The sequence below is a fragment of the Dendrobates tinctorius genome, unplaced genomic scaffold, assembly GCF_039654945.1.
Source record: "Dendrobates tinctorius isolate UK_male_01 unplaced genomic scaffold, ASM3965494v1 ptg000126l, whole genome shotgun sequence".
Taxonomy (NCBI): domain Eukaryota; kingdom Metazoa; phylum Chordata; class Amphibia; order Anura; family Dendrobatidae; genus Dendrobates; species Dendrobates tinctorius.
This window is the reverse complement of record NW_027361794.1, coordinates 199,103-223,647: the sequence shown is the minus strand read 5'-3', so window position 1 is coordinate 223,647 and position 24,545 is coordinate 199,103. Positions and strand designations below refer to the sequence as shown.

The 24,545-nt window shown below is 45.6% G+C and overlaps 1 protein-coding gene across 1 annotated transcript in view; it reads right to left on the bottom strand.

Annotated features, from left to right (window-relative positions):
- LOC141047029 (uncharacterized) overlaps positions 1-24,001 on the bottom strand; it is a 110,942-nt gene extending 86,941 nt beyond the window's left edge. Inside the window, exon 1 of the mRNA XM_073541940.1 lies at positions 23,898-24,001. The gene's annotated coding sequence lies outside the window, so the exon portion shown is untranslated. The remainder of the gene's footprint in view (positions 1-23,897) is intronic.
- Between the last annotated feature and the right edge of the window lie 544 nt (positions 24,002-24,545).

Below are 24,545 nucleotides of genomic sequence, written 5' to 3'. Positions count from 1 at the left end.
GGGCATAATGGCGGCATTACACTGTGCGGGGGGCATCATATATACTGAATAAGGGGCAGAATGGGGGCATTATACTGTGTGTGGGCATCATAAATACTGAATAAAGGGCATAATGGGGGAATTACACTGTGTGGGGGGCATCATATATACTGAATAAGGGGAATAATGGGGGCATTACACTGTGTGGAGAGGCATCATATATAATGAATAAGGGGCGTAATGGGGGCATTACACTGTGTGGGGGCATCATATATACTGAATAAGGGGAATAATGGGGGCATTACACTGTGTGGGGGGCATCATATATACTAAATAAGGGGCATAATGGGGCATTACACTGTGTGTGGGCATCATATATACTGAATAAGGGGCATAATGGCGGCATTATACTGTGTGGGGGGCATCATATATAATGAATAAGGGGCATAATGGAGGCATTATACTGTGTGGGGGCATCATATATACTGAATAAGGGGCATAATGGGGGCATTATACTGTGTGGGGGCATCATATATACTGAATAAGGGGCATTACACTGTGTGGGGGGCATCATATATACTGAATAAGGGGCATAATGGGGGCATTATACTGTGTGGGGGCATCATATATACTGAATAAGGGGCATTACACTGTGTGGGGGACATCATATATACTGAATAAGGGGCATAATGGGGGCATTACATTGTGTGGGAGGCATCATACATACTGAATAAGGGGCATAATGAGGGCATTACACTGTGTGGGGGCATCATATATACTGAATAAGGAGCATAATGGAGGCATTACACTGTGTGGGAGGCATCATATATACTGAATAAGGGGCATAATGGGGGCATTACACTGTGTGGGGGCATCATAAATACTGAATAAGGGGCATAATGGGGGCATTACACTGTGTGGGGGGCATCATATATACTGAATAAGGGGCATAATGGGGGCATTATACTGTGTGGGGGCATCATATATACTGAATAAGGGGCATAATGGGGGCATTACACTGTGTGGGGGGGCATCATATATACTGAATAAGGGGAATAATGGGGGCATTACACTGTGTGGGGAGGCATCATATATACTGAATAAGGATCATAATGGGGGCATTACACTGTGTGGGGGCATCATATATACTGAATAAGGGGAATAATGGGGCCATTACACTGTGGGGGGGGCATCATATATACTGAATAAGGGGCATAATGGGGGCATTATACTGTGTGGGGGGCATCATATATACTGAATAAGGGGCATAATGGGGGCAATACACTGTGTGGGGCCATCATATATACTGAATAAGGGGCATAATGGCGGCATTACACTGTGCGGGGGGCATCATATATACTGAATAAGGGGCAGAATGGGGGCATTATACTGTGTGGGGGCATCATAAATACTGAATAAAGGGCATAATGGGGGCATTACACTGTGTGGGGGGCATCATATATACTGAATAAGGGGAATAATGGGGGCATAACACTGTGTGGAGAGGCATCATATATAATGAATAAGGGGCGTAATGGGGGCATTACACTGTGTGGGGGCATCATATATACTGAATAAGGGGAATAATGGGGGCATTACACTGTGTGGGGGGCATCATATATACTAAATAAGGGGCATAATGGGGCATTACACTGTGTGTGGGCATCATATATACTGAATAAGGGGCATAATGGCGGCATTATACTGTGTGGGGGGCATCATATATAATGAATAAGGGGCATAATGGAGGCATTACACTGTGTGGGGGCATCATATATACTGAATAAGGGGAATAATGGGGGCATTACACTGTGTGGGGGGCATCATATATACTGAATAAGGGGAAAAATGGGGCATTACACTGTGTGTAGGCATCATATATACTGAATAAGGGGCAAAATGGGGCATTATACTGTGTGGGGACATCATATATGCTGAATAAGGGGGCAAAATGGGCCATTACACTGTGTGGGGGATTCATATATACTGAATAAGGGGCATAATGGGGGCATTACACTGTGTGGGGGGCATCATATATACTGCATAAGGGGCAAAATGGGGCATTACACTGTGTGGGGGGGCATCATATATACTGAATAAGGGGCATAATGGGGCATTACACTGTGGGGGGGCATCATATATACTGAATAAGGGACATAATGGGGGCATTATACTGTGTGGGGGCATCATATATACTGAATAAGGGGCATAATGGGGGCATTATACTGTGTGGGGGCATCATATATACTGAATAAGGGGCATTACACTGTGTGGGGGGTATCATATATACTGAATAAGGGGCATAATGGGGGCATTATACTGTGTGGGGGCATCATATATACTGAATAAGGGGCATTACACTGTGTGGGGGGCATCATATATAATGAATAAGGGGCATAATGGAGGCATTACACTGTGTGGGGGCATCATATATACTGAATAAGGGGAATAATGGGGGCATTACACTGTGTGGGGGGCATCATATATACTGAATAAGGGGCAAAATGGGGGCATTACACTGTGTGGGGGCATCATATATACTGAATAAGGGGCAAAATGGGGCATTACACTGTGTGTAGGCATCATATATACTGAATAAGGGGCAAAATGGGGCATTATACTGTGTGGGGGATTCATATATACTGAATAAGGGGCATAATGGGGGCATTACACTGTGTGGGGGGCATCATATATACTGCATAAGGGGCAAAATGGGGCATTACACTGTGTGGGGGGGCATCATATATACTGAATAAGGGGCATAATGGGGGCAATACACTGTGTGGGGCCATCATATATACTGAATAAGGGGCATAATGGCGGCATTACACTGTGCGGGGGGCATCATATATACTGAATAAGGGGCAGAATGGGGGCATTATACTGTGTGGGGGCATCATAAATACTGAATAAAGGGCATAATGGGGGCATTACACTGTGTGGGGGGCATCATATATACTGAATAAGGGGAATAATGGGGGCATTACACTGTGTGGAGAGGCATCATATATAATGAATAAGGGGCGTAATGGGGGCATTACACTGTGTGGGGCCATCATATATACTGAATAAGGGGCATAATGGGGGCATTACACTGTGCGGGGGGCATCATGTATACCGAATAAGGGGCATAATGGGGGCATTATACTGTGTGGGGGGCATCATATATACTGAATAAGGGGCATAATGGGGGCATTACACTGTGTGGGGCCATCATATATACTGAATAAGGGGCATAATGGGGGCATTACACTGTGCGGGGGGCATCATATATACTGAATAAGGGGCAGAATGGGGGCATTATAATGTGTGGGGGCATCATATATACTGAATAAGGGGCATAATGGGGGCATTACACTGTGTGGGGGGGCATCATATATACTGCATAAGGGGCAAAATGGGGCATTACACTGTGTGGGGGGCATGATATATACTGAATAAAGGGCATTACACTGTGTGGGGGCATCATATATAATGAATAAGGGGTATAATGGGGGCATTACACTATGTGGGGGGCATCATATATACTGAATAAGGGGAATAATGGGGGCATTACTCTGTGTGGGGAGGCATCATATATACTGAATAAGGAGCATAATGAGGGCATTACACTGTGTGGGGGCATCATATATACTGAATAAGGGGCATAATGGGGGCATTACACTGTGTGGGGGGCATCATATATACTGAATAAAAGGCATAATGGGGGCATTACACTGTGTGGGGGGCATCATATATACTGAATAAGGGGCATAATGGGAGCATTACACTGTGTGGGGGGCATCATATATACTGAATAAGGGGCATAATGGAGGCATTACACTGTGTGGGGGTCATCATATAAACTGAATAAGGGGCATAATGGGGGCATTACACTGTGTGGGGGCATCATATATACTGAATAAGGGGCATAATGGGGGCATTACACTGTGTGGGGGGGCCTCATATATAGTGAATAAGGGGCATAATGGGGGCATTACACTGTGTGGGGGGCATCATATATACTGAATAAGGGGCATAATGGGGGCATTATACTGTGTGGGGGGCATCATATATACTGAATAAGGGGCATAATGGGGGCATTACACTGTGTGGGGGCATCATATATACTGAATAAGGGGCATAATGGGGGCATTACACTGTGTGGGGGCATCATATATACTGAATAAGGGGCATAATGGGGGCATTACACTGTGTGGAGGGCATCATATATACTGAATAAGGGGCATAATGGGGGCATTATACTGTGTGGGGGGCATCATATATACTGAATAAGGGGCATAATGGGGGCATTACACTGTGCGGGGGCCATCATATATACTGAATAAGGGGCATAATGGTGGCATTATTGGGGGGCATCATATAAACTGAATAAGGGGAATAATGGGGGCATTACACTGTGTGGGGAGGCATCATATATACTGAATAAGGATCATAATGGGGGCATTACACTGTGTGGGGGCATCATATATACTGAATAAGGGGAATAATGGGGGCATTACACTCTGGGGGGGGCATCATATATACTGAATAAGGGGCATAATGGGGGCATTATACTGTGTGGGGGGCATCATATATACTGAATAAGGGGCATAATGGGGGCAATACACTGTGTGGGGCCATCATATATACTGAATAAGGGGCATAATGGCGGCATTACACTGTGCGGGGGGCATCATATATACTGAATAAGGGGCAGAATGGGGGCATTATACTGTGTGGGGGCATCATAAATACTGAATAAAGGGCATAATGGGGGCATTACACTGTGTGGGGGGCATCATATATACTGAATAAGGGGAATAATGGGGGCATTACACTGTGTGGAGAGGCATCATATATAATGAATAAGGGGCGTAATGGGGGCATTACACTGTGTGGGGCCATCATATATACTGAATAAGGGGCATAATGGGGGCATTACACTGTGCGGGGGGCATCATGTATACCGAATAAGGGGCATAATGGGGGCATTATACTGTGTGGGGGGCATCATATATACTGAATAAGGGGCATAATGGGGGCATTACACTGTGTGGGGCCATCATATATACTGAATAAGGGGCATAATGGGGGCATTACACTGTGCGGGGGGCATCATATATACTGAATAAGGGGCAGAATGGGGGCATTATAATGTGTGGGGGCATCATATATACTGAATAAGGGGCATAATGGGGGCATTACACTGTGTGGGGGGGCATCATATATACTGCATAAGGGGCAAAATGGGGCATTACACTGTGTGGGGGGCATGATATATACTGAATAAAGGGCATTACACTGTGTGGGGGCATCATATATAATGAATAAGGGGTATAATGGGGGCATTACACTATGTGGGGGGCATCATATATACTGAATAAGGGGAATAATGGGGGCATTACTCTGTGTGGGGAGGCATCATATATACTGAATAAGGAGCATAATGAGGGCATTACACTGTGTGGGGGCATCATATATACTGAATAAGGGGCATAATGGGGGCATTACACTGTGTGGGGGGCATCATATATACTGAATAAAAGGCATAATGGGGGCATTACACTGTGTGGGGGGCATCATATATACTGAATAAGGGGCATAATGGGAGCATTACACTGTGTGGGGGGCATCATATATACTGAATAAGGGGCATAATGGAGGCATTACACTGTGTGGGGGTCATCATATAAACTGAATAAGGGGCATAATGGGGGCATTACACTGTGTGGGGGCATCATATATACTGAATAAGGGGCATAATGGGGGCATTACACTGTGTGGGGGGGCCTCATATATAGTGAATAAGGGGCATAATGGGGGCATTACACTGTGCGGGGGGCATCATATATACTGAATAAGGGGCAGAATGGGGGCATTATAATGTGTGGGGGCATCATATATACTGAATAAGGGGCATAATGGGGGCATTACACTGTGTGGGGGGGCATCATATATACTGCATAAGGGGCAAAATGGGGCATTACACTGTGTGGGGGGCATGATATATACTGAATAAAGGGCATTACACTGTGTGGGGGCATCATATATAATGAATAAGGGGTATAATGGGGGCATTACACTATGTGGGGGGCATCATATATACTGAATAAGGGGAATAATGGGGGCATTACTCTGTGTGGGGAGGCATCATATATACTGAATAAGGAGCATAATGAGGGCATTACACTGTGTGGGGGCATCATATATACTGAATAAGGGGCATAATGGGGGCATTACACTGTGTGGGGGGCATCATATATACTGAATAAAAGGCATAATGGGGGCATTACACTGTGTGGGGGGCATCATATATACTGAATAAGGGGCATAATGGGAGCATTACACTGTGTGGGGGGCATCATATATACTGAATAAGGGGCATAATGGAGGCATTACACTGTGTGGGGGTCATCATATAAACTGAATAAGGGGCATAATGGGGGCATTACACTGTGTGGGGGCATCATATATACTGAATAAGGGGCATAATGGGGGCATTACACTGTGTGGGGGGGCCTCATATATAGTGAATAAGGGGCATAATGGGGGCATTACACTGTGTGGGGGGCATCATATATACTGAATAAGGGGCATAATGGGGGCATTATACTGTGTGGGGGGCATCATATATACTGAATAAGGGGCATAATGGGGGCATTACACTGTGTGGGGGCATCATATATACTGAATAAGGGGCATAATGGGGGCATTACACTGTGTGGGGGCATCATATATACTGAATAAGGGGCATAATGGGGGCATTACACTGTGTGGAGGGCATCATATATACTGAATAAGGGGCATAATGGGGGCATTATACTGTGTGGGGGGCATCATATATACTGAATAAGGGGCATAATGGGGGCATTACACTGTGCGGGGGCCATCATATATACTGAATAAGGGGCATAATGGGGGCATTATTGGGGGGCATCATATAAACTGAATAAGGGGAATAATGGGGGCATTACACTGTGTGGGGGCATCATATATAATGAATAAGGGGCATAATGGGGGCATTATACTGTGTGGTGGCATCATACATACTGAATAAGGGGCATAATGGAGGCATTACACTGTGTGGGGGGCATCATATATACTGAATAAGGGGCATAATGGGGGCATTACACTGTGTGGGGGCATCATATATACTGAATAAGGGGCATAATGGGGGTATTACAATGTGTGGGGGCATCATATATACTGAATAAGGGACATAATGGGAGCATTACACTGTGTGGGGGCATCATATATACTGAATAAGGGGCATAATGGGGGCATTACACTGTGTGGGAGGCATCATATATACTGAATAAGGGGCATAATGGGAGCATTACACTGTGTGGGGGCATCATATATACTGAATAAGGGGAATAATGGGGGCATTACACTGTGTGGGGGGCATCATATATACTGAACAAGGGGCATAATGGAGACATTATACTGTGTGGGGGGCATCATATATACTGCATAAGGGGCATAATGTGGGCATTACACTGTGTGGGGAGCATCATATATACTGCATAAGGGGCATAATGGGGGCATTACACCGTGTGTGGGGGAATCATATATACTGAATAAGGGGCATAATGGGGGCATTATACTGTGTGGGGGCATCATATCTACTGAATAAGGGGCAGAATGGGGGCATTATACTGTGTGGGGGGTATCATATACACTGCATAAGGGGCAGAATGGGACATTACACTGTGTGGGGCATCATATATCCTGAATAAGGGGCATAATGGGGCATTGCACTGTGTGGGGGGCACCATATATATTGCATAACGGGCATAATGGTGGCATTATACTATGTGTGGGGCATCATATATACTGAATAAGGGGCCTTACACTGTGTGGGGGGCATCATATATACTGCATAAGGGAAAATAATGTGGGCTTTACACTGTGGGGGGCATCATATATACTGAATAAGGGGCATAATGGTGGCATTACTCTGTGTGGGGGGGCATCATATATACTGAATAAGGGGCATAATGGGGCATTACACTGTGTGGGGGCATCATATATACTGAATAAGGGGCATAATGGGGGCATTACACTGTGTGGGGGGCATCATATATACTGAATAAGGGGCAAAATGGGGCATTACACTGTGTGGGAGCATCATATATACTGAATAAGGGGCAAAATGGGGGCATTATACTTTGTGGGGCATCATATATACTGAATAAGGGGCATAATGGGGGCACTACACTGTGTGGGGGCATCATATATACTGAATAAGGGGAATAATGGGGGCATTACACTGTGTGGGGGGCATCATATATACTGAATAAGGGGCATAATGGTGGCAATACACTGTGTGGGGGGGCATCATATATACTAAATAAGGGGCATAATGGGGCATTACACTGTGTGGGGGCATCATATATACTGAATAAGGGGCATAATGGTGGCATTATACTGTGTGGGGGGCATCATATATAATGAATAAGGGGCATAATGGAGGCATTACACTGTGTGGGGGCATCATATATACTGAATAAGGGGCATAATGGGGGCATTACACTGTGTGGGGGGCATCATATATATTGCATAAGGGGCAAAATGGGGCATTACACTCTGTGGGGGGCATCATATATACTGAATAAGGGGCATAATGGGGGCATTACACTGTGTGGGGGCATCATATATACTGAATAAGGGGTATAATGGGGGCATTACACTGTGTGGGGGGGCATCATATATACTGAATAAGGGGAATAATGGGGTATTACACTGTGTGGGGGGCATCATATATGCTGAATAAGGGGCATAATGGAGGCATTACACTGTGTGGGGGGCATCATATATACTGAATAAGGGGCAAAATGGGGCATTACACTGTGTGGGGGCATCATATATACTGAATAAGGGGCAAAATGGGCCATTACACTGTGTGGGGGATTCATATATACTGAATAAGGGGCATAATGGGGCATTATACTACGTGGGGGGCATCATATATACTGAATAAGGGGCATAATGGGGGCATTACACTGTGTGTGGGGGCATCATATATACTGCATAAGGGGCAAAATGGGGCATTACACTGTGTGGGGGGGCATCATATATACTGAATAAGGGGCATAATGGAGGCATTATACTGTGTGGGGGCATCATATATACTGAATAAGGGGCATAATGGGGGCATTACACTGTGTGGGCGGCATCATATATACTGAATAAGGGGCATAATGGGGGCATTACAATGTGTGGGGGCATCATATATACTGAATAAGGGACATAATGGGGGCATTATACTGTGTGGGGGCATCATATATACTAAATAAGGGGCATAATGGGGCATTACACTGTGTGGGGGCATCATATATACTGAATAAGGGGCATAATGGTGGCATTATACTGTGTGGGGGGCATCATATATAATGAATAAGGGGCATAATGGAGGCATTACACTGTGTGGGGGCATCATATATACTGAATAAGGGGAATAATGGGGGCATTACACTGTGTGGGGGGCATCATATATGCTGAATAAGGGGCATAATGGAGGCATTACACTGTGTGGGGGGCATCATATATACTGAATAAGGGGCAAAATGGGGCATTACACTGTGTGGGGGCATCATATATACTGAATAAGGGGCAAAATGGGCCATTACACTGTGTGGGGGATTCATATATACTGAATAAGGGGCATAATGGGGCATTATACTACATGGGGGGCATCATATATACTGAATAAGGGGCATAATGGGGGCATTACACTGTGTGGGGGGGCATCATATATACTGCATAAGGGGCAAAATGGGGCATTACACTGTGTGGGGGGGCATCATATATACTGAATAAGGGGCATAATGGGGCATTACACTGTGTGGGGGCATCATATATACTGAATAAGGGGCATAATGGAGGCATTATACTGTGTGGGGGCATCATATATACTGAATAAGGGGCATAATGGGGGCATTACACTGTGTGGGCGGCATCATATATACTGAATAAGGGGCATAATGGGGGCATTACAATGTGTGGGGGCATCATATATACTGAATAAGGGACATAATGGGGGCATTATACTGTGTGGGGGCATCATATCTACTGAATAAGGGGCATAATGGGGGCATTATACTGTGTGGGGGCATCATATATACTGAATAAGGGGCATTACACTGTGTGGGGGGCATCATATATACTGAATAAGGGGCATAATGGGGGCATTATACTGTGTGGGGGCATCATATATACTGAATAAGGGGCATTACACTGTGTGGGGGGCATCATATATACTGAATAAGGGGCATAATGGGGGCATTACATTGTGTGGGAGGCATCATACATACTGAATAAGGGGCATAATGGAGGCATTACACTGTGGGGGGCATCATATATACTGAATAAGGGGCATAATGGGGGCATTACACTGTGTGGGGGCATCATAAATACTGAATAAGGGGCATAATGGGGGCATTACACTGTGTGGGGGGCATCATATATACTGAATAAGGGGCATAATGGGGGCATTACACTGTGTGGGGGGCATCATATATACTGAATAAGGGGAATAATGGGGGCATTACACTGTGTGGGGAGGCATCATATATACTGAATAAGGAGCATAATGAGGGCATTACACTGTGTGGGGGCATCATATATACTGAATAAGGGGCATAATGGGGGCATTACACTGTGTGGGGGGCATCATATATACTGAATAAGGGGCATAATGGGGGCATTATACTGTGTGGGGGGCATCATATATACTGAAAAAGGGGCATAATGGGGGCATTACACTGTGTGGGGCCATCATATAAACTGAATAAGGGGCATAATGGCGGCATTACACTGTGCGGGGGGCATCATATATACTGAAAAAGGGGCAGAATGGGGGCATTATACTGTGTGGGGGCATCATATATACTGAATAAGGGGCATAATGGGGGCATTACACAGTGCGGGGGGCATCATATATACTGAATAAGGGGCAGAATGGGGGCATTATAATGTGTGGGGGCATCATATATACTGAATAAGGGGCATAATGGGGGCATTACACTGTGTGGGGGGGCATCATATATATTGCATAAGGGGCAAAATGGGGCATTACACTGTGGGGGGCATCATATATACTGAATAAGGGGCATAATGGGGGCATTACACTGTGTGGGGGCATCATATATACTGAATAAGGGGTATAATGGGGGCATTACACTGTGTGGGGGGGCATCATATATACTGAATAAGGGGAATAATGGGGGCATTACTCTGTGTGGGGAGGCATCATATATACTGAATAAGGAGCATAATGGGGGCATTACACTGTGTGGGGGCATCATATATACTGAATAAGTGGCATAATGGGGGCATTACACTGTGTGGGGGGCATCATATATACTGAATAAGGGGCATAATGGGGGCATTACACTGTGTGGGGGGCATCATATATACTGAATAAGGGGCAAAATGGGGCATTACACTGTGAGGGGGCATCATATATACTGAATAAGGGGCAAATGGGGCATTACACTGTGTGGGGGCATCATATATACTGAATAAGGGGCAGAATGGGGGCATTACACTGTGCGGGGGGCATCATATATACTGAATAAGGGGCATAATGGGGGCATTATACTGTGTGGGGGGCATTACACTGTGTGGGGCCATCATATATACTGAATAAGGGGCATAATGGGGGCATTACACTGTGCGGGGGGCATCATATATACTGAATAAGGGGCAGAATGGGGGCATTATACTGTGTGGGGGCATCATATATACTGAATAAGGGGCATAATGGGGGCATTATACTGTGTGGGGGGCATCATATATCTAATATATAAAGCTCAAAGTGTGTATGTATGTGTGTATGTATGTATGTGTGTGTGTATGTCCGGGATAGGCATCCGCACCGTCGCAGCTACAGCCACAAAATTTGGTACAGTCGCACGTCTGGACCCCGAGAGCGTCCTAAGCTATGTTGTGAGGCGAAATTTTAACCCCGCGCGTTCCAATTCGCCAAACAATTTTGTCCCCATCTACATACTGGGAGAAAAGTGTGTGCGTGTCAAGCCCCGCCCCTCATTGTGATGTCACAATGCCCCTATTTGCATACTGGGGAAGCAGTGTGTGCACGCCAAGCCCCGCCGCTCATTATGATGTCACAATGGTTAGCATGGCGACGCTGATGTCATCAAAGGTTGCAATCCCCGCCGCCGCTCATTATGATGTCGCAATGGTTGACTATGGATTGGAGGATGTGTGATGAGTATATGGGCACCGGACTATGGGATGGAGGATATGTATGATGGGTATATGGGCACGGGACTATGGGATGGAGAATCTCTCTCAGGCAAAACTAACAGGTCAAGGAAATTCTTATCCTCTCTTGCTGACAACTTTATCTTCCAAAAGGTAAGGGAGAAAACAAGGGGAACTGCTACCTTGGATCTAATCCTTATAAACAGGGAGGAAATGGTTGAGGAGGTAAAAGTGGCTGGGACCCTAGGAGGTAGCGACCATGCTATTTTAGAATTTTGGATAACTAGAGGCGGAAGACCTGTGAAGACTCAGACGTCAAGGTTAGATTTCAGAAAGGCAGATTTTAAGGGATTCAGAAAGAGAATTGGAGGGATCCAATGGCTGGATATCCTTAAAGACAAAAATGTCCAGGAAGGATGGGAAATCTTGAAAAATGAAATTCTCAAAGCACAGTTGTTAAAAATTCCGAAAAGAGGGAAGAATAGGAAGCAGTTAAGGAAACCAGGATGGATGAACACAGAACTTAAGCACATGCTAAAAAGGAAGAAAAAAATGTTTATAAAATGGAAAGAGGGAGGCATATCTAAAGAAGAATATAATGCTGTCTGCAGAACCTGCAGGGCACAAATCAGATTATCTAAAGCTGAAAATGAATTGAGGCTTGCAAGAGATGTCAAAAGCAATAATAAAGGATTTTGGGGATATGTCAAAAGTAAAAGAAAAGTCAAAGATGCTATAGGATTTTTACAGGATGAAAATGATGAAATGGTAAGACAGGATGTTGAGAAGGCTGAACTTTTAAATTCCTATTTTGCATCTGTTTTCTCTCAGAAAGGAAATGTAACATCAACTGTTATTCACTGTCCTATTAAGGGAATAGAAGAATCCAGGATATCTATAAACAGAAAGATAGTGAGGAAACACTTAGCTAGCCTAAATGAATTCAAGTCTCCAGGTCCAGATGAATTACACCCCAGAGTACTGAAGGAGATAGCAGAAGAAATTTTTGAACCCCTCTCTATAATCTTTGAAAATTCTTGGAGAACAGGAGAAGTGCCAGAAGACTGGAGAAGAGCAAATGTTGTTCCTATCTTCAAAAAGGGGAAGAAGGTGGACCCAGGTAACTATAGGCCGGTGAGTCTGACTTCTATACCAGGAAAGATCTTTGAACAAATTATTAAACAACATGTATGTCAATACCTGGATAAGAATGAAGTGATTAAACAGAGTCAGCATGGGTTTGTAACTAATAAGTCATGTCAGACTAACTTAATTTCCTTCTATGACGGTATCACTGATTGGGTGGATCAAGGAAATGCTGTAGATATAGTATATCTTGACTTCAGCAAAGCATTTGACAAAGTCTCTCATACAATCCTTATTGAAAAAATGATTAAGTATGGAATGGACAAGGCAACTGTTAGGTGGATTCATAACTGGCTTAGTGATCGGACCCAAAGAGTGGTCGTAAATGGCTGCACATCCAGTTGGAAGAATGTCTCAAGTGGGGTACCACAGGGCTCTGTCCTGGGCCCTGTATTGTTCAACATCTTTATCAACGATTTAGATGAAGGAATTGAGGGTAAACTGATTAAATTTGCTGATGACACAAAGCTAGGAGGGATAGCTAATACTAGAGAAGAGAGAGAGAGGATTCAAAAAGATTTAAATAAACTGGAGAAGTGGGCAGCAACTAACAGAATGGTTTTTAACAGGGAGAAATGCAAAGTACTACATCTGGGCAATAAAAATGGAAAAAACATATATAGAATGGGAGGAATAGGGCTAAGTGACAGCACATGTGAGAAAGACTTAGGTATACTAATAGATCACAGACTGAATATGAGTCAACAGTGTGATGCAGCAGCAAAAAAGGCAAATGCAATTCTAGGATGTATTAACAGAAGCATACAGTCTAGATCACGTGAAGTCATTATTTCCCTCTACTCCTCTTTGGTCAGACCTCATCTGGAATATTGTGTCCAGTTTTGGGCACCACATTTTAAAAAAGACATCAACAAACTGGAGCAAGTTCAGAAAAGAGCGACCAGAATGGTGACCGGTCTGCAAACCCTGTCTTATGAGGAAAGGTTGCAGGATTTGGGAATGTTTAGTTTGCAAAAGAGAAGACTGAGAGGAGACTTAATAGCTGTCTACAAATATCTAAAGGGCTGTCACATTGTAGAAGGATCAACTTTATTCTCATTTGCACAAGGAAAGACTAGAAGCAATGGGATGAAACTGAATGGGAGGAGACACAGATTAGATATTAGAAAAAACTTTTTGACAGTTAGAGTGATCAATGAGTGGAACAGGCTGCCACGAGAAGTGGTGAGTTCTCCTTCAATGGAAGTCTTCAAACAGAGGCTGGACAGACATCTGACTGGGATGATTTAGCGAATCCTGCTTTGAGCAGGGGGTTGGACCAGATGGCCCAGGAGGTCCCTTCCAACTCTACGATTCTATGATTCTATGTATATGGGCACGGGACTATGGGATGGAGGATATGTATATGGGCACGGGACTATGGGATGGAGGATATGTATGATGGGTATATGGGCACGGGACTATGGGATGGAGGATGTGTGATGGGTATATGGGCACTGGACTATGGGATGGAGGATATGTATGATGGGTATATGGACACGGGACTATGGGATGGCGGATATGTATATGGGCACGGGACTAGGGGATGGAGGATGTGTGATGGGTATATGGGCATGGGACTATGGGATGGAGAATATGTATGATGGGTATATGGGCATGGGACTATGGGATGGAGGATGTGTGATGGGTATATGGGCACTCGACTATGGGATGGAGGCTATGTATGACGGGTATATGGGCACGGGACTATGGGATGGAGGATATGTATATGGGCACGGGACTATGGGATGGAGGATATGTATATGGGCACGGGACTATGGGATGGAGGATGTGTGATGGGTATATGGGCACTGGACTATGGGATGGAGGATATGTATGATGGGTATATGGACACGGGACTATGGGATGGCGGATATGTATATGGGCACGGGACTATGGGATGGAGGATGTGTGATGGGTATATGGGCAAGGGACTATGGGATGGAGAATATGTATGATGGGTATATGGGCATGGGACTATGGGATGGAGGATGTGTGATGGGTATATGGGCACTCGACTATGGGATGGAGGATATGTATGATGGGTATATGGGCACGGGCCTATGGGATCGTGGATATGTATGATGGGTATAAGGGCATGGGACTATGGGATGGAGGATAATTATAATTTTCTATAACTAACCACAGTTAGTTACTATGCCCGGGCAGCGCCGGGCTCTTCAGCTAGTACTTAATAAGGGGCATAATGGAGGCATTACACTGTGTGGGGGCATCATATATACTGAATAAGGGGCATAATGGGGGCATTACACTGTGTGGGGGCATCATATATACTGAATAAGGGGCATAATGGGGGCATTACACTGTGTGGGGGGCATCATATATACTGAATAAGGGGCATAATGAGGGCATTACACTTTGTGGGGGGCATCATATTTACTGAATAAGGGGCATAATGGGGGCATTATACTGTGTGGGGGGCATCATATATACTGAATAAGGGGCATAATGGGGGCATTACACTGTGTGGGGGCATCATATATACTGAATAAGGGGCATAATGGGGGCATTACACTGTGCGGGGGGCATCATATATACTGAATAAGGGGCATAATGGGGGCATTATACTGTGTGGGGGGCATCATATATACTGAATAAGGGGAATAATGGGGGCATTACACTGTGTGGGGCATCATATATACTGAATAAGGGGCATAATGGGGGCATTATACTGTGTGGGGGCATCATATATACTGAATAAGGGGCATAATGGAGGCATTACACTGTGTGGGGGGCATCATATATACTGAATAAGGGGCATAATGGGGGCATTACACTCTGTGTGGGCATCATATATACTGAATAAGGGGCATAATGGGGGCATTACACTGTGTGGGGGCATCATATATACTGAATAAGGGGCATAATGGGGGCATTACACTGTGCGGGGGGCATCATATATACTGAATAAGGGGTATAATGGGAGCATTATACTGTGTGGGGGGCATCATATATACTGAATAAGGGGAATAATGGGGGCATTACACTGTGTGGGGGCTTCATATAAACTGAATAAGGTGCATAATGGGGGCATTATACTGTGTGGGGGCATCATATATACTGAATAAGGGGCATAATGGAGGCATTACACTGTGTGGGGGGCATCATATATACTGAATAAGGGGCATAATGGGGGCATTACACTGTGTGGGGGCATCATATATACTGAATAAGGGGCATAATGGGGGCATTACAATGTCTGGGGGCATCATATATACTGAATAAGGGACATAATGGGAGCATTACACTGTGTGGGGGCATCATATATACTGAATAAGGGGCATAATGGGGGCATTACACTGTGTGGGAGGCATCATATATACTGAATAAGGGGAATAATGGGGGCATTACACTGTGTGGGGCATCATATATACTGCATAAGGGGCATAATGGGGGCATTACACTGTGTGGGGGCATCATATATCTAATATATAAAGCTCAAAGTGTGTATGTATGTGTGTATGTATGTATGTGTGTGTGTATGTGTGTATGTCCGGGATAGGCATCCGCACCGTCGCAGCTACAGCCACAAAATTTGGTACAATCGCACGTCTGGACCCCGAGAGCGTCCTAAGCTATGTTGTGAGGCGAAATTTTAACCCTGCGCGTTCCAATTCGCCAAACAATTTTGCCCCTATCTACATACTGGGGGAAAAGTGTGTGCGCGTCAAGCCCCGCCCCTCATTGTGATGTCACAATGCCCCTATTTGCATACTGGGGAAGCAGTGTGTGCACGCCAAGCCCCGCCCCTCATTATGATGTCACAATGGTTAGCATGGCGACGCTGATGTCATCAAAGGTTGCAATCCCCGCCGCCGCTCATTATGATGTCGCAATGGTTGACTATGGATTGGAGGATGTGTGATGAGTATATGGGCACCGGACTATGGGATGGAGGATATGTATGACGGGTATATGGGCACGGGACTATGGGATGGCGGATATGTATATGGGCATGGGACTATGGGATGGAGGATGTGTGATGGGTATATGGGCACTGGACTATGGGATGGAGGATATGTATGATGGGTATATGGACACGGGACTATGGGATGGCGGATATGTATATGGGCACGGGACTATTTGATGGAGGATGTGTGATGGGTATATGGGCATGGGACTATGGGATGGAGGATGTGTGATGGGTATATGGGCACTCGACTATGGGATGGAGGATATGTATGATGGGTATATGGACACGGGACTATGGGATGGCGGATATGTATATGGGCACGGGACTATGGGATGGAGGATGTGTGATGGGTATATGGGCAAGGGACTATGGGATGGAGAATATGTTTGATGGGTATATGGGCATGGGACTATGGGATGGAGGATGTGTGATGGGTATATGGGCACTCGACTATGGGATGGAGGATATGTATGATGGGTGTATGGGCACGGGCCTATGGGATCGTGGATATGTATGATGGGTATAAGGGCATGGGACTATGGGATGGAGGATAATTATAATTTTCTATAACTAACCACAGTTAGTTACTATGCCCGGGCAGCGCCGGGCTCTTCAGCTAGTACTTAATAAGGGGCATAATGGAGGCATTACACTGTGTGGGGGCATCATATATACTGAATAAGGGGCATAATGGGGGCATTACACTGTTTGGGGGCATCATATATACTGAATAAGGGGCATAATGGGGGCATTACACTGTGTGGGGGGGGCATCATATATACTGAATAAGGGGAACAATGGGGGCATTACACTGTGTGGGGAGGCATCATATATACTGAATAAGGGGTGTAATGGGGGCATTACACTGTGTGGGGCCATCATATATACTGAATAAGGGGCAGAATGGGGGCATTATAATGTGTGGGGGCATCATATATACTGAATAAGGGGCATAATGGGGGCATTACACTGTGTGGGGGGCATCATATATATTGCATAAGGGGCAAAATGGGGCATTACACTCTGTGGGGGGCATCATATATACTGAATAAGGGGCATAATGGGGGCATTACACTGTGTGGGGGCATCATATATACTGAATAAGGGGTATAATGGGGGCATTACACTGTGTGGGGGGGCATCATATATACTGAATAAGGGGAATAATGGGGGCATTACTCTGTGTGGGGAGGCATCATATATACTGAATAAGGAGCATAATGGGGGCATTACACTGTGTGGGGGCATCATATATACTGAATAAGGGGCATAATGGGGGCATTACACTGTGTGGGGGGCATCATATATACTGAATAAGGGGCAAAATGGGGCATTACACTGTGAGGGGGCATCATATATACTGAATAAGGGGCAAATGGGGCATTACACTGTGTGGGGGCATCATATATACTGAATAAGGGGCAGAATGGGGGCATTACACTGTGTGGGGGGCATCATATATACTGAATAAGGGGCATAATGGGGGCATTATACTGTGTGGGGGGCATTACACTGTGTGGGGCCATCATATATACTGAATAAGGGGCATAATGGGGGCATTACACTGTGCGGGGGGCATCATAAATACTGAATAAGGGGCAGAATGGGGGCATTATACTGTGTGGGGGCATCATATATACTGAATAAGGGGCATAATGGGGGCATTATACTGTGTGGGGGGCATCATATATCTAATATATAAAGCTCAAAGTGTGTATGTATGTGTGTATGTATGTATGTATGTGTGTGTGTATGTCCGGGATAGGCATCCGCACCGTCGCAGCTACAGCCACAAAATTTGGTACAGCCGCACGTCTGGACCCCGAGAGCGTCCTAAGCTATGTTGTGAGGCGAAATTTTAACCCCGCGCGTTCCAATTCGCCAAACAATTTTGCCCCTATCTACATACTGGGGGAAAAGTGTGTGCGTGTCAAGCCCCGCCCCTCATTGTGATGTCACAATGCCCCTATTTGCATACTGGGGAAGCAGTGTGTGCACGCCAAGCCCCGCCGCTCATTATGATGTCACAATGGTTAGCATGGCGACGCTGATGTCATCAAAGGTTGCAATCCCCGCCGCCGCTCATTATGATGTCGCAATGGTTGACTATGGATTGGAGGATGTGTGATGAGTATATGGGCACCGGACTATGGGATGGAGGATATGTATGATGGGTATATGGGCACGGGACTATGGGATGGAGGATATGTATATGGGCACGGGACTATGGAATGGAGGATATGTATATGGGCACGGGACTATGGGATGGAGGATATGTATGATGGGTATATGGGAACGGGACTATGGGATGGCGGATATGTATATGGGCACGGGACTATGGGATGGAGGATGTGTGATGGGTATATGGGCACTGGACTATGGGATGGAGGATATGTATGATGGGTATATGGACACGGGACTATGGGATGGCGGATATGTATATGGGAACGGGACTATGGGATGGAGGATGTGTGATGGGTATATGGGCATGGGACTATGGGATGGAGAATATGTATGATGGGTATATGGGCATGGGACTATGGGATGGAGGATGTGTGATGGGTATATGGGCACTCGACTATGGGATGGAGGATATGTATGACGGGTATATGGGCACGGGACTATGAGATGGAGGATATGTATATGGACACGGGACTATGGGATGGAGGATATGTATATGGGCACGGGACTATGGGATGGAGGATGTGTGATGGGTATATGGGCACTGGACTATGGGATGGAGGATATGTATGATGGGTATATGGACACGGGACTATGGGATGGCGGATATGTATATGGGCACGGGACTATGGGATGGAGGATGTGTGATGGGTATATGGGCAAGGGACTATGGGATGGAGAATATGTATGATGGGTATATGGGCATGGGACTATGGGATGGAGGATGTGTGATGGGTATATGGGCACTCGACTATGGGATGGAGGATATGTATGATGGGTATATGGGCACGGGCCTATGGGATCGTGGATATGTATGATGGGTATAAGGGCATGGGACTATGGGATGGAGGATAATTATAATTTTCTATAACTAACCACAGTTAGTTACTATGCCCGGGCAGCGCCGGGCTCTTCAGCTAGTACTTAATAAGGGGCATAATGGAGGCATTACACTGTGTGGGGGCATCATATATACTGAATAAGGGGCATAATGGGGGCATTACACTGTGTGGGGGCATCATATATACTGAATAAGGGGCATAATGGGGGCATTACACTGTGTGGGGGCATCATATATACTGAATAAGGGGCATAATGGGGGCATCACACTGTGTGGGGGGCATCATATATAGTGAATAAGGGGCATAATGGGGGCATTACACTTTGTGGGGGGCATCATATTTACTGAATAAGGGGCATAATGGCATTATACTGTGTGGGGGGCATCATATATACTGAATAAGGGGCATAATGGGGGCATTACACTGTGTGGGGGCATCATATATACTGAATAAGGGGCATAATGGGGGCATTACACTGTGCGGGGGGCATCATATATACTGAATAAGGGGCATAATGGGGGCATTATACTGTGTGGGGGGCATCATATATACTGAATAAGGGGAATAATGGTGGCATTACACTGTGTGGGGCATCATATATACTGAATAAGGGGCATAATGGGGGCATTATACTGTGTGGGGGCATCATATATACTGAATAAGGGGCATAATGGAGGCATTACACTGTGTGGGGGGCATCATATATACTGAATAAGGGGCATAATGGGGGCATTACACTCTGTGGGGGCATCATATATACTGAATAAGGGGCATAATGGGGGCATTACACTGTGCGGGGGGCATCATATATACTGAATAAGGGGTATAATGGGAGCATTATACTGTGTGGGGGGCATCATATATACTGAATAAGGGGAATAATGGGGGCATTACACTGTGTGGGGGCATCATATAAACTGAATAAGGGGCATAATGGGGGCATTATACTGTGTGGGGGCATCATATATACTGAATAAGGGGCATAATGGAGGCATTACACTGTGTGGGGGGCATCATATATACTGAATAAGGGGCATAATGGGGGCATTACACTGTGTGGGGGCATCATATATACTGAATAAGGGGCATAATGGGGGCATTACAATGTCTGGGGGCATCATATATACTGAATAAGGGACATAATGGGAGCATTACACTGTGTGGGGGCATCATATATACTGAATAAGGGGCATAATGGGGGCATTACACTGTGTGGGAGGCATCATATATACTGAATAAGGGGAATAATGGGGTATTACACTGTGTGGGGCATCATATATACTGCATAAGGGGCATAATGGGGGCATTACACTGTGTGGGGGCATCATATATCTAATATATAAAGCTCAAAGTGTGTATGTAAGTGTGTGTGTATGTATGTATGTGTGTGTGTATGTGTGTATGTCCGGGATAGGCATCCGCACCGTCGCAGCTACAGCCACAAAATTTGGTACAATCGCACGTCTGGACCCCGAGAGCGTCCTAAGCTATGTTGTGAGGCGAAATTTTAACTCTGCGCGTTCCAATTCGCCAAACAATTTTGCCCCTATCTACATACTGGGGGAAAAGTGTGTGCGCGTCAAGCCCCGCCCCTCATTGTGATGTCACAATGCCCCTATTTGCATACTGGGGAAGCAGTGTGTGCACGCCAAGCCCCGCCCCTCATTATGATGTCACAATGGTTAGCATGGCGACGCTGATGTCATCAAAGGTTGCAATCCCCGCCGCCGCTCATTATGATGTCGCAATGGTTGACTATGGATTGGAGGATGTGTGATGAGTATATGGGCACCGGACTATGGGATGGAGGATATGTATGACGGGTATATGGGCACGGGACTATGGGATGGCGGATATGTATATGGGCACGGGACTATGGGATGGAGGATGTGTGATGGGTATATGGGCACTGGTCTATGGGATGGAGGATATGTATGATGGGTATATGGACACGGGACTATGGGATGGCGGATATGTATATGGGCACGGGACTATTTGATGGAGGATGTGTGATGGGTATATGGGCATGGGACTATGGGATGGAGGATGTGTGATGGGTATATGGGCACTCGACTATGGGATGGAGGATATGTATGATGGGTATATGGACACGGGACTATGGGATGGCGGATATGTATATGGGCACGGGACTATGGGATGGAGGATGTGTGATGGGTATATGGGCAAGGGACTATGGGATGGAGAATATGTATGATGGGTATATGGGCATGGGACTATGGGATGGAGGATGTGTGATGGGTATATGGGCACTCGACTATGGGATGGAGGATATGTATGATGGGTATATGGGCACGGGCCTATGGGATCGTGGATATGTATGATGGGTATAAGGGCATGGGACTATGGGATGGAGGATAATTATAATTTTCTATAACTAACCACAGTTAGTTACTATGCCCGGGCAGCGCCGGGCTCTTCAGCTAGTACTTAATAAGGGGCATAATGGAGGCATTACACTGTGTGGGGGCATCATATATACTGAATAAGGGGCATAATGGGGGCATTACACTGTGTGGGGGCATCATATATACTGAATAAGGGGCATAACGGGGGCATTACACTGTGTGGGGGGCATCATATATAGTGAATAAGGGGCATAATGGGGGCATTACACTGTGTGGGGGGCATCATATTTACTGAATAAGGGGCATTATACTGTGTGGGGGGCATCATATATACTGAATAAGGGGCATAATGGGGGCATTACACTGTGTGGGGGCATCATATATACTGAATAAGGGGCATAATGGGGGCATTACACTGTGTGGGGGCATCATATATACTGAATAAGGGGAATAATGGGGGCATTACACTGTGCGGGGGGCATCATATATACTGAATAAGGGGCATAATGGGGGCATTATACTGTGTGGGGGCATCATATATACTGAATAAGGGGCATAATGGGGGCATTATACTGTGTGGGGGCATCATATATACTGAATAAGGGGCATAATGGGGGCATTATACTGTGTGGGGGCATCATATATACTGAATAAGGGGAATAATGGGGGCATTATACTGTGTGGGGGGCATCATATATACTGAATAAGGGGCATAATGGGGGCATTATACTGTGTGGGGGGCATCATATATACTGAATAAGGGGCATAATGGGGGCATTATACTGTGTGGGGGCATCATATATACTGAATAAGGGGAATAATGGGGGCATTATACTGTGTGGGGGGCATCATATATACTGAATAAGGGGCATAATGGGGGCATTACACTGTGTGGGGGCAAGAAAGGGGCCCTGTACTATGAGGAAACGGATTGTTCTCACTTCCTTCCTCAATTCCAAAGACATACTGATACGAAATTTAGATTGTAACCCCTTCGGGGACAGCTATGATAATGTGTGCAAACTGTAAAGCGCTGCGGAATATGTTAGCGCTATATAAAAATAAAGATTATTATTATTCCTGTCTCCCATAGTTGGGTCGTATGTATCTATTTACAGGAAACAGCGCAGAAACGTTATGATTCTTATAAAGTGGCAACAAAGACCCCAAAAGAGTCTCAGTGCTGAAGGGGTTAATGTCCCCCGCACCCAGTAATGGGGAATCTCCAGCACCTACCTCCACCCGCAGAGCCGCACTCCACATATATGGCTGCTCTGTGCGCACAGGACCTGTGATGAGGTCACAGGAGGGGAGGAGTCAGGGGTCACATGATCTCCGGAGTGCAGACGCTACATGGAGACTTCTCCTCAGTCAGTGACATTCCCGCCATTATTTCCCCTCACTACTGGCACAATTACCCTGCGTCGCCTTTTCTACACAGTGTTATGTGTGGAATGTAACGTGTGATTTCTCTGCTTGGAGACAAATAGACCCCACACATGAGGGAATTATCACCAGTTACCGGACGTCTACTATATGGCGACATATGATTGTGCTATCGACTCCATACCAGGAGCGAAAATGCCGAAATCTCGCTTATTTAACCCCTTCCAGAGTCCGGCTGAGTCACACACAACCTATAAAAACTCGGTTCATTTTTTAGCGTCCTAGAATCGCATCAATGTTTCATGAGCAGTGATCCGTATGTCATCCGATTGGAATGCGAGGAAGCGATGTTCTCACATCTAAGCATCCGCATGTCATCCATTATCAGGGTGTGGCTCCGTATTGTGCATGTCAGCATCCGTATGTCATTCGTATGCCAAGATTTTCTCGCCGGCTTGCAAAATGGACGTATAATGGAGCCCAATGACTGTTTAAACA